Below are 9,418 nucleotides of genomic sequence, written 5' to 3'. Positions count from 1 at the left end.
ATACTTAGGTAGGCTAGGTAATATTCTTTCTAGTACCTATCTTATGAAATTTTTATTCATTTTAAGTTCATTCATAATATCGTTTTATTCGTTTTCTAAAAAACTTACTTACCTATTACATACAGTTTATTTTATTATTTTCTTCTTCTGCAAAGCTTACATTAAAAGGTTTCAAAGGCAAAAGCTTCTTTGTACCGGAAGTAACATCAATTGCGATTAGAAAGGATTAATTTAAAATGAAAAGGTTTCTAGTTTATTTCCAAACAATCCCTAGTGCCAGATAGTCCCTGAGGCTACGAAATTCACCGCAAACGATGCCCATACATCTTAATACAGGACTAAGCCACATAGAGTGCACCCTCACAGACCACTTACTCATACCACAGAATAAATAACCACTCATACGGAAGACGTAAATAATTATGTTTGCCAATAGCACCTATTTATCAACTTTTTGCTTATTCTTCTATCGTTTTGATTATAATATTAACTATTTATGACTTTTATTTCTACAATTGGCATCTCACAAGCACAGAGATTACCTCATTTTTTAATTTCCTGTGGTGGACCACCATATCACATCACACAAGAATGTGACTATTCTGTCACGTATAGGTACGTACCTACTTACAACGTTCAACTAGTAAGGGTGACTTGTCTACAGCTGTAGATATTCGTAGATGAGTATTTTTAATAGTTCGTTACCATTCGCATAATTTATCTGCTTACTGCTTTTTGCACATCTTGCGCACAGTGACGGATAGTTAGCATCTACAGCTACGCTTCTGTCGATAAGAAGTGAAAGTATCATTCTACTCTGGGCGTCGGACTTGATCCGATTTTTTCAATGTCACATGCGTAACTAGTTTGTTTTATTATTATCTTGGAACTCTGATACATATGGAATTATTCGCCAGTGTAACCAACGGGGGCGTAGCTCAGATGGTAGAGCGCTCGCTTAGCATGCGAGAGGTACCGGGATCGATACCCGGCGCCTCCAATTAGTTTTTTAATTGTGTAATTTTTATACTAGCAACACGTCGATCACAAACTAGACTCAATGCTTAATATTACGTTTCATCACACATTTTTTATAGTAAGAGTGTTTTTTAAGTTAAATGAATCCTAGACTGAATCTCATTTATCAGATGTCATTGCGGGCGTTTTCTACGTATCTACTACGGTTTCGTAGTAACAGCAATCGTTGAGCGTTTTTTCTACTATCAAAAATAGGGCAAATATTACATTATCTGAAAGCCTTTAAGCAATCTACATAGTCCACCAGTTATGATTGGTCACCCGGGGCGTACCTAGTGAATTTATGGCCTAACCACTTCATAAATGTTAGTTGCGAGCTATGTTTATTGTTTAGTGTTGGCCTGTTGCAACCTTTTTGTCCTGTGGTACACACCAACAAGTCATGTGTTTTATTTGTCACTGTGACTGTAGGAATCACATAAGTTTGGCACCCAAGAACAAAAGTTTTTTTAAATGTTCTAACTACAGTTCTACTTTCTTCACCATGGTGAACGTAGTGGAATAATCTAGGATAACCTTAAACTTTTTTAAAAGTACATTACTATAAAATGTGGCTTCTATGTAACGCCAAGTTGTCTATCACAACTTTAACACTGTTATACCAAATATTGGCGAATTTGTTCTAACACACCCGGCTTAGGCAGAGAATTACTGCCCAATATTGTCACTGTAGGTGCTGTAGGTACACGAAGGAGTAAGTTCAGTTATTAAACATGCTTTCAAAGTACAAAATGAATAGGCATTTCATATTACGATGCAATCAAAAGGAGAGTTTATTGCGTTGTATTGGCATGGGAAAACGGCGACCTATCGCTCGCAGGAAACTTATAATATTTGCAGTTACACGACAAAACCAGCCGAGACTAGACATTTTTATAGAAGTATCAAAATAACATCTTAACAGCTAGGTATGTCGGTAATAGGTTAAAGGTGTTTACTTTCTGTAAATTCTCTGTAGCAGCTTTTTTTTTTTTTTTTTTTTTATGTGATAGGAGGCAAACGAGCAGACGGATCACCTGATGGTAAGTGATTACCGTCGCCCATAGACACCCGCAGACCCAGGGGCGTTACAGGTGCGTTGCCGGCCTTTAAGATAAAGATACGCTCTCCTCTTGAAAGCTTGCAGGTCGTATCCGTCCGGAAACACCGCAGACGACAGTCCATTCCACAGTTTGGTTGTACGGGGCAGGAAGTTTCTAGAAAAACGTACTGTTGTGGACTGCCAACCATCTAAGTGATGGGGGTGGAAGTGCTGTCGGGTAGATCGGTGGCGAAAAGTGGCGGCAGGAATAAGTCCGGATAATTCTTCGGAGCACTCCCCGTGATACATGCGATAGAAGATGCACAGTGAGGATACATCTCTACGCAGCGCCAAGGGGTCAAGCTTCATATTTATATGAAAATAATCTTCATATTGTCAGCAATGTTGGCTATGTTTTGTAGACTTCAAGAGCGAGTTTTATTTAGTTAATAAAATAGATTTTATTTCAATTACTGAATAAAACTTCGTTAATTACTCCTGAGGGAGTAAAATTAAATTATTTCATAGAAACGGTCAAGTTGAAGTTGTAAATGACCATCTTGATATTTTTAACTTCTCAAGAAGAAGTCCAGAGTTTAAATTCGCTGTACAATTTAAAACTTAATTAATTTTACGGGTCCGAGAACTCTTTTTATTCTGAAAGTTTTTACCTATGCTTTTGCCATTGCTGCACCCAGTTTCCTGAAGAGCGATTCATAAAATAAAAAGAGCCGTTATGCTTGAATGCATCAGGCGACTTAGCGATATATTTTATGGCCGGAGTTTGTTTTATGTCTGTGTTTACCTCGCCCTACGTGTCTCGGATTTATCGCCAAATCGGGAAATCACTGTCATCCTTTTTTATTTAAGGTTTTGTGACACGTAATTTGATTCCGGGTGTGGGGTAAATGTCGTAGTGTTTGGTTGGGATTGGACGTAAACCATAAATGGGACTTTAATTCAATTTCACTATTTGCATTGGAAATAGATCACTGAAAGTTACTACATAAACTGTCATGAATTGATGAAAATTTGGGTGTAGGTAGATAGTATTGCAGTTATTGCACACAAGTGACATAAAATTGGTTATTTTCTGTCTTCCAACGCCATTAAACTTTTATCGCCACTGTATAACGATAATACTTGCAGTTTTAACCCTTTATCAGTCATAGCAAATTTTTCTGTGTTGTTTCATAATCATCATCATTTCAGCCATAGGGCGTCCACTGCTGAACAGGTCTCCCCCGATTATTTCCATGATGACCAGTGTTGTTTGGCAAAGATTAAAAGAAGATAAATTAAAAGATTTAAGATAATCATTCATTTGTGTGTCCAAATTGTTATTTTCAAGCCGACATCAACCTTTACGAACGGCTCCCTTTAAATCTTTACAGTAGCTACTAGAAACATTTACACGATATACTTATGCAGCACTTCTATGCCCGCATTCAGTTAATATTGCAACAGCTGTTTTATGGGGAATCGAGATAGTTCCTTCTTTGTGCGACAAGAATTTTGTTTGCTTCCAATGTCAATATAATCAGACGAGTATTATGTAGCACTATAATAGCAACTGCGTCAGTGGAAAAATACTCAATAAGCTTAATGGGTCTTGTTACGTTTAGTAAGTAGTTCGACTTCGAACCAAGCAATTTTGTAAATAAGAGCGATAAAATCTACTGAGTTAAAGATCGAACAGTCCCAACAACCGCATGATAATTTCACTTTGCTATTAGAGTTAGTTTAATGCACTTAAAAAGGTTAGGGATGATTAGGAGGCACTATAATAATTTTGCATGTACTCGTATATACCTAGTTAAATAGCTTCGACTTAAACATCAATAGGATGTTGATATTCTTCTTTCTTAGATTCTTGATAAAAGTTTCCTGGTAATCGTTTCACGCAAAAGAAACCTCCACAGTACCGATTATTATTAAATTATTAAAACCCGTCTGTATGCCAAATAACTAGATCTAGCACTGCGATAGTGTCCCCATATAAGTGTATACCCCTATAAGGGCTCAGAATGCAGGCCTCTGTTTCCTGATTTAACGACCTCACCACGCCTCTAAAAGGGCTCTACTCAAAACTATTTTTACGTAATTCGCTTTATTCCGTCTCATTCAGTTTAATTTGGATGCTGGAATGAGTGAAAGAGAACTTACACGTGAATGGTATTAGTTATATTAGAATAGACCCTAGATAGTGTTGCAAGACGAGAGCTTTACGCCAAGCAGCAAATCGAACACACAGCGTTGAATACAGGTCTGTGATTGGTCCGTGTGTGACCCTGTGCGTCCACGCGCACTGTGAGACCTCATAGCAATGTTTGTGAATACGAGCGTTAATGTTTGAAACTTGACAGACTTTGAATTAGGCGGGAAAATACTTTCACTAAGTTCAAAGGTGGTTGAAAACAGACCAATTGGATGAGATTCAACAGATTTTCAGGGGAATCACGTGATGATTATGAACGATGGGTATAGCATTTTGTAGATAACGTTGCACTTTGGACTTGTTCTCGTTAGTTGTAAAAACCATTATAAGATTACAAGACTCTTAAAACGTTTATTATATAGCTAGTCTAGAAGTCAAGATGCAAGCTTACTGAAGCGTATTTATGCTTGTCTGAGCTACGAGTAGTTTGCTGATGAAATAAAGTAATTAAGATTGTGTTGAGTAAACATTTATAGCAGACGAAATTATACTCAATTTTAGTAACAAGTCAAATCGACAAAACTTAATTTAATCGAGTGTTTCACGTCACTATCGCGTAGTAGGGATAGAAATTCTTACATTTCTTGTTAGTATCGAATAGGAATAACTAGATATTTAGAGCAGTTTGAAAAACGAAACTTGTATGACCAAACTTATAATAAGCCATAATTGGCGCAGTGAAAGGCTGTGCAGACCGTATGAGGAAATGTTATTTTCAAATATAAGTAGGTAAATAAGTCCTTAATTAATGTAAGGTATTGAAAGTAAGAAATCAATAAAGCACAGTCAGCGTCAAATAGTTCGTGTCACCCAAAGTAGCCAAAAAGTTCGCAAGACGTCTTTGTTACATTGGAATAAGGTTGTGTTGTCAACTGTTGTCAACTTTGCTTTGTGGACAGTTTGGGCACAGAATAATAATAAGTACTACGTACAGAAGTTTTACTTCTCGAAGGTATTTAAAAAAATGTATGCTCAATGTCATTAACAATATGGTGTAATTTAGCCTGTCTCAAGAGTCAAGCACCATTTTGTTGACAAACGTCAGTGATCGGCACTGCGCCGAAGCTATAGGGCTGACTTCGGTAAAATGATGTGACGTGAGGTGCCAAACTGCGGAAAATGGCGGAGGAAATACATGATTTAGCATGAATTATCATGAATAATATTAACTACATACTTATTTACCTCTCAGTGTCTTGAGGCAACTTAAAAAAGTACATTCTGTGTTTTTATTATTACCTATTTAGGCAGTTAAATACTGCACAGTATTTAGTACACCATTTTCTTTATTTTCTTCCATCATACACAAGAATACGCTTGCGTGAGTCAGTGTTCGCTCGTATGTGAGGCCTTGTCGAATAGTATCCTATAGGTGGGCCATCGTGCGTGTTTTGTTTTCGATGTAAACTCGCGGAGATGAACAGGCCTGGTTTGGGTAACAACTATTTGACGCTGACCTATGAGGTAATGGGGCTTATCTACGTATCTAGGTGTACAATAATTACTTAACTTACATGTAATAATCAATCAATTAGTCCATCTTAAGTTCCAGCAAATATATTTTTCTCTTTACACGAACGAAGAAGAATGAGCTGTCAAATACAATCAATTATAAGGTATTTTAGTCCATTACCATTATTACCGCAATAATAACATTATAAGTACCTACTAAGATAAAAAAAACTAAATTCATTTTCCAGGTTCTCAGTAGTCTTGTTCTTTTTATTTTCCTTCTAAGGCTCCTTTCAGTGAGCTTCTTAGAATTGGATCTAAAACCGTCTTTTATACAAAAATCTAAATGACAAAAGACTTAAAAAGTGAGCATTATAGCGAGGTCACTGACCGAACACAATAACAATGTTAGGGAGAGGACTCACGAAAATACTCCAGTTTTTATTTAGGGGATGAAAATGCCCTTCAGATCGTTATTTATCTGTGACGCGTCTAGTCGTTTTTTAAGGTGTTTCCTATAAGGGTCTTGGGAATCGCTATAATTCATAGAAACTCCACGTTTCATTGAGTTAGTGCAGAATTTAATATCAGACCGACTTTTTACCGGGACGATAAATATGTCGCATGCATATTGTAATTTGTAGCTAATGCCACCTTGCTAATCGAGTTATTACCGTAAATAAAACCATTTAATATTAAAAAGGCTATTATCTGAGTAGGTATACTTATTTGCTACATGGCAGCTATCCATTTATACAGGGAACAGTACAGTCAACTTGTCAATCATCGTATTTTGCTATGGGACAAACAGTCGATGTTTTGCATTAAATTTAAGTTATAGAGAACCCTAGCAGACGGCAAATGTGCTGGCACGAGGGTTAATGAACATTATTATACCTAGCAGATAATATTTTGGACGAGAGTCAAGATACCGGCCAACGGTAAATTATCGGCACCAAACTCACGATCACGAGCCCAATGGACGGTAAAATTATCGGTACTAGATAATGCAAACGCACTCATATTATTTCATTCTCTACGGAGTCGTTCATATTGCGCGTTCACGTATTCGGGATACTTCGGTCTCGGGGGCTGAACGTTTCTTTGCATACTCGAGCAACTTTGAAACGGAGTTGAAACGTAAATGGAATTGAAAGCTGTTTTAAGTTCATACGCAAAATTTTTTTGGTTACGTAATTTATTTAATGTTCCTATGATTTTGGTGTATGCGTGTATTTTCAAAGGAACCTTGCATTAATCTCTACAAATCTGATTACTAGGCACAGTAAGTAGCGCTACTTTGCGTTGACCACTATTTTGGTATTAAAATCGAAATCTGTAGTAATTAGTACTGGAAAAACCATCACATATTTATTCATTACTTGTTTCTATACATGACTGTCTGTTGCCTTAAATAAATGTTTAAAAAAATAAAAGAATATTCAGAGTCATAATATTATTAAGTGTCATCATAACTGCAAAGATCATACAGGTATAACTTCCTAACTTTCGGGTTTTCGAATTCAATGCAGGGTGTCAAATATACCTAATGTCCCTCGAAAATCAATTTGTCCGAGCCTTAGGCTATGGCAGAGCTCCCGAAACAAAAGGTCATTGTAAATTCAAAGCTTTGTTATCTGTGGCTTTCAGACGTTATAACGTCAGAGGGGTCGTATGTATAAATTACACTGTGTGTACATAGCACTATGTCCACCAACCTTACAAGAAATACAGGAACTTAGAGTTTAACTTCAGAAGTTTGGAGTAAACATTACGTTGTGATTTTAACTAGAAGTTATTAATTTATTCGATAGGTGATTGTTTTAGAAACTTTCAGGTAAGTATTTGTTGGCTATTCCCACGCCTAGTTTACTTTACTTGTACCTGACAAATCAAATCAAACCAAAAATGTTTGCGATATTTAGACCAGTATTTTGGCACTTATGAACGTCAAAAATAATAAAAAGGTAACCCGACAGATCTAACAGAAAAATCTTAACACTAAGGGTGGGTTGCACCATCTTACTATAACTATGACAAACGTCAAAAAACTGTCGAAATCCATACAAAGAACACCGGTTATCGTCATAGTTACGGTCAAAGTTGGGTGGTGCGACTCAGCCTTAGACCTTATTTTAACCGTTAAAATAACAATAAACGGTGCTTTTTGTATGGATTTTGACGGATTTTTGACATTTGTCAAAGTTAAAGTAAGATGGTGCAAACACGAGCAGTTTTGTGTTGGCTGTAATAGGTGCGAATTTGCTACGAAAATGCACCGTCTACTGTACTTAGCATTCTTATAAAGCTTCATTTTGCCTAATGGTAAGGTAAATCCGTGCATTTTACAATCGCTTACTCAAAAACGGACTGGGATACGAGTAAATGTAGATAAGTAAGTAAGTTTAGATACACGTTAAGTAAATACACGTTCCTGCTACAGTGCTCAAAGCGAGCTCTTTCGGAGGATCCATTTTAAAGTGCCACTCTACAAGCGATACCTTTCATTGCCCCAGGATTAGTGTTGAAAATGACTAAAGTGACGGATTTAGACTGATCGTCATTTACGGTCAAATTGGTCAAAAAGTAGTCATAAACTGTCAAAAACCGTCATTTTTAGTCAGATTGATTTCAGTCATCTTAAGGCGATTAGAGTCCTCAATGACCTTGGGCGTTTAACCTTCACGCCGCGAGCAACACCCGCGTACCCCGCACCAAAAACTCCAATTTGACACCGATCAAAAATACACGGGCATAGGTAGATACAGAATAGAAGCTCTTTCTTCATACATTACTGCCTATTATTTTAAACTTAAATTGATGAACCTTGATGTCGGTGTCATTTAACTCAGGCGTAAAGGTATTTAATAAAAATAACAAAATCCATGAACATTTTGTACGGGATAAAATTTTATTTTATTTTTCGTAAATTTTCTAATGTTTTTGTCGGTTCAGTCGTTCTCGAAATTTGAACAAACCCGACTTTATTACAAGCTTTTATTTAGCTTGCAATTTATGATGTATGTATTTAATTACATAAATGTTTGTTCGGGTGGAATCTTGCAAGCTGAATTAGTAAGACCAACTTCCTGACGACAACTAGGCTAGATCAAAATTTCAATTATTTGTCCGTCAGACAGATAATTAGAAAATATTAGACTCATATTTTTTATTTTCTTTCATAATTAAATAATTAAATAACAGTGCTACATCGAGTTGAAATGGCGCGATACGCCACGCTTGAGTAGAATTTTTACTCAAATGTGACGTCACGCGACATTTCAACTCAATATAATACTGTAATTATTCGATTACTTTTAGAAAAAATTTAAAAATATGAGTCTAATAGGTATTTTCTAATTATCTGTCTGACGGACTAAATAGAATTTTGATTTCATTACCCAGTCATCATCCCTATTGGAACGCATTAGTACCTAGTATTGTCTATGGCCTAAAAAAGCAAATGTTTCTGCTTTTGTCTATTGTCATTCTCTCTGTGTCACTTATGAAGAACTAGCGGCCGCCCGCGACTTCGTACGCGTGGATCCCGTTGTACCCCCTTCATCTATCTTACGCGGTTTAGATTTTTTCATACAAATGTTTTTTTCCGCTAACTCCCGTTCCCGTGGGAATTTTGCAATATCCTGTTGTAACTAAGCTTCAAGTTTACTAAGGTACCTGCATGCCAA

The 9,418-nt window shown here is 36.5% G+C and overlaps 1 non-coding gene across 1 annotated transcript; it reads left to right on the top strand.

Moving 5' to 3' along the window:
- Positions 1-927: 927 nt before the first annotated feature.
- On the top strand, positions 928-1,000 carry Trnaa-agc (transfer RNA alanine (anticodon AGC)). Its single transcript has one exon. It is a non-coding gene; the product is annotated as a tRNA-Ala (tRNA).
- The last annotated feature ends 8,418 nt before the right edge of the window (positions 1,001-9,418 follow it).

The sequence above is a fragment of the Ostrinia nubilalis genome, chromosome 1, assembly GCF_963855985.1.
Source record: "Ostrinia nubilalis chromosome 1, ilOstNubi1.1, whole genome shotgun sequence".
In the NCBI taxonomy this organism is placed as follows: domain Eukaryota; kingdom Metazoa; phylum Arthropoda; class Insecta; order Lepidoptera; family Crambidae; genus Ostrinia; species Ostrinia nubilalis.
Note: the sequence above shows the minus strand (reverse complement) of the source record. Positions and strands in the feature narration are given on the sequence as shown.